This window comes from Nematolebias whitei, chromosome 13 (genome assembly GCF_014905685.2).
Source record: "Nematolebias whitei isolate Nwh7 chromosome 13, NemWhi1, whole genome shotgun sequence".
NCBI lineage: Eukaryota > Metazoa > Chordata > Actinopteri > Cyprinodontiformes > Rivulidae > Nematolebias > Nematolebias whitei.
In genome coordinates, this window is record NC_056510.1 from 20,915,576 (window position 1) to 20,919,448 (window position 3,873).

A 3,873-nucleotide genomic window follows, 5' to 3' on the forward strand; every position below is an offset into this window, starting at 1 on the left:
ATGAATGAAATCGTCAGCTCTCAGCCAAAAACTGGGTTATAAATATGGGGAGAAATATATATTAGTTACTTCTGTGTATAAGTCACAGGACTTGCAAATTTATGCAAAAAGGTGTGACTTATATGTTGGAAAATACAGTATTTTTTGGCATTTTGCTGGTGATATGATAGAGTGGGCATGGTTCAATTCAATTTATGGCCGTTTAATTCTTTTCACTAAACTGGAGCTCTAGAAAAAAATGTTGTCTACCTGGGCTGTAATTAAGATTAAACTACTGATGCTCACAATGACGTGACGTTTTTCTTTCCTTACTGTCATTTCTTACAGGAAAAAAAAAAAAAAAGATTAGCATTTTCTCACTTTTGCTGTTCGATGTTGGTTTTGATTTGCTTCACTGGAAATACTTTGAGCATTTGTCTAAAAGAAACAGTTTAAAGTATTTTACCTTTAACTCTTTCTATTCTTCTCCAGGCAGCATGTTTCAGAGTGAGGGACACCTCATCAAAGAGTGCTCATTGCTTTTTTTTTTTTAAAAAAAGGGTTTTGAGGAACATTTACTTTAAAAAATCATCTGGCTTTCAATGGTTTTCAGGAACAAACACTAATAACCTAAAATAAAATTATAGACTTTAAAATAAAAACAAAGAAAACACAAAAATCCTACTGTGTACAAAACAACCTTCAGTTATATACATTTCAGTATTTGTTACAACATAAATATTCCTTTAAAAACATTTTCACCAACATTGTCCAAGTCATTATTACCAGTTTAATTAGCCTGATTTAGCATTACAAAGAAGAATTGGCTGATATTATAGGGCCAATTGATTATGGAACATCCATTGGTGTTTAAAGTCTGCAGCCTGTGACAGAGCTGCTCCTATTTGTATTCGATCCTCATATTCTCCAGCACCTGCTTCTAAATTAGCCACATTAAACCTTCAATGATACAAGCATTCAAAAAGCAACCAACTAAAATTACACCCCCCAGTAAATGTAGCAAGAAGTCAAAGGTCATTTGTGAATGATTTTTCCCTCGGCCCTCTGTTCTCTGCAGCCTCACGGAGCGCCCACTGACATCAGGTCTGTAATGATCACTGCACTGAAGCATGAAACAAAGAAATAGCATCTGCCCGGTGGAGGAAGGGAGGAGAGCCATCCAAACAGCCAGTCGATCTTTCCATGAGTGTATCGGAATAAAACACAGCGAGGCAGATCCTTGAAATAAGCTCCACAGGGGGAGGAAAAAAAAAGGAGATCACAGTCGAATGGGTTTTATGACAAAAGTCTGAAGAGGAGATGAAATGAGGGAACTGGTGAGGGGCGCTCATAAAATCTCAGCTGTGAGATGATCAGCCAGTAAAGCAGTCCCACTGGGGTGATTAATCTGACTAATGGTGGATAAAAGCTAAGCAGACCGAAAGGCTGTACAAAGATAAAAAGTCAAGAAATATCTGGATAGAAAACGTTCATATTTATACAAACGTGCTGCTCTGCAGGATTTACGCACCAGGTTAGAGTGAGATGGTTTTCAGTCATTCTCACCCGTTTTACAAGTCGGTCGCTCCTTGTGCTGAATTTGTTGTCATTAAACTTCAACTGAAAAACTTAAAGGATAGAAAATGAGAAATATAAAACAAGCTACAAATATTTCTAGAGAATAATTAGTCATGATCTTCCTTCGTGCTTGTCATGTGTTGTTACTGTTGATGTGATTGCCACTTAGTGGTGTGGAATAGCTCTTTCAGCATCTTTCCTGCTCATTTTTTTCCAGCCAAATTGTTTCAAAAACGAAAAAGGCTCAATGCTGAAGCAGCACTTGCATACCATATTTTTCAGACTATAAGGCGCACTTAAAATCCTTTAATTTTCTCAAACATCGACAGTGAGCCTTATAATCACCTTTTGTATTAATTCTGGTTGTGCTAACTGACCTTGAACCAATTTTATGTGGTACAGGGCGCTCAAAAATCTGTCAAAATGAACTTGTTTCGCTTAATGCGCCTTATAGTCTGAAAAATACGATAATAAAAAAAAATCTACTAAAAACAAAGATTAATGACACTAGCATTCATTGAAGGAATGCATATCACCCACCACATTTTATGCTATAGTTTCAAACTAATTTTTTTTTTTTTTATCAATTAGCTCTCAAGTATGTGATGGGGATAAATCTCAGCTACCACCTCACCAAATGTTAGTTTGATTTGTGTATAATTGACTGAAATAGATCCATTTTTGTTCACATTAAAATATAGCTTAAATCAAGTTGACTTCAAAAGGTAACCACTTTGATATGTGCATAAAATTCATACTTTTTGAGCTTTAACTGCAATCTGTCTGCTGATGCATGAGATATTTTGCTAACAGACAAACAGTGTTAACCAACAGCTTTCATGCCACCTGTTAGCACTCAAACTATGTGCTGGTGGTGACTCTTAGCTACCACCACATCAAGTTTAAGCCCAAATCCTTTAAAATTGAGTTAGATTTTATTTATTTTTTTGCACTTTTTAAAGTTTGTTATCCATGGCAGCCATCTTGAGTCAGTTTCACTCCAAAAGGTGATTAGTTGTAGGTGTGTACATTTACTTTCGAAGAGTTTTATTACAATGTGCTCAGTCGTCAATGAAATATTTAATAACAGACAAGATGACCTGTCTGTCATGGCAGAGGGTGATAAAAAGTTTCAGTTTTGTTTCATAAAGACACATTTTCTTGTGAAGTAATTTAGAAGAAAAAAAAGAGGAATAAAAAATGGTGCCTGCAGGTGTTATTTTTTATTAGATTTTTTTTTTGTAGCAGGTTTATAATTTTATTATGGTGTCTATGATAAACACTACATGGGTTAGTTCACTCCAATAAAACAGGAATGTACAGCCGTTTCATAAATCTTAGTACAATTGCAAATACTGTGCCTTTCCTTGTTCAAGCAAAACGCTTAATGATAAAACTTTTCTCCCCCTTTAACATCAGAATGTGCCAATAGAAAGCTTGATTTAGCCAACAAAAAAATTGCATATCGTAGTTTCACTTCACTTTACACGCTATGATCCATACAAGCAGGTGTCCCGAGAATTAAAGCTGCCCCTTTAAGATGGTTTACAGATGTGCTTTTATTTTTAATGCACCAGCAGCAGCAGCTGGACTGGTGTTGGAGCAGAGCCTTTGAACAACAGTCCATGAGCACATAACATTGCACAGATACACAATTGCACTAAAGTTAAAGGCAGCAAATTAAGCGTTTTTATAAAAATGTCTGAGCCCATGAATGTAGCTCCACCCTTCTTTGGTTCACAAATACACCAAAAACAGGACATGACTGGTCATCAAAGCATTGGTTAAAAAAAATAAAATTAAAACAAACAAAGGGATACAATACAAATCGAATAGCGAAGCAGACAAACTATTCACAATAGTAGTTTCTCTATATAAATTTTGAATGACTGATTTACATATACAATTGGTTCACTGAAAAACTAGGACACATTTGGCACAAAATGTAACAATACTTTACACGATCTTCATAAAAGTCTAAAAACACGGCAGTCGCTAACAGAGATTGATTTAAATGTTCCACCTTCAGTCGTAACTCTAAGAGAAACATCAGCTACGATTCTGCAATTCAACCACTCTCAATTTTAACATACAAATACTAATAACATACAATATGTCAGTAGAATGTAGTTCGTGTCAACACTAGAAGGGGAATTATGTGAAAGCTTTTTAAATATCATTGGGTTTTTAGCACTGATCAACAAGAAAAGGACATACTTGTCCGCTGCCTTTTATAGAATCATCAGCGGTTTAAATATTCTATTTTCTTGTTTCCAAAAAAGTGCGAGTGCTTTACAACCAGATCCTTTAAATCTT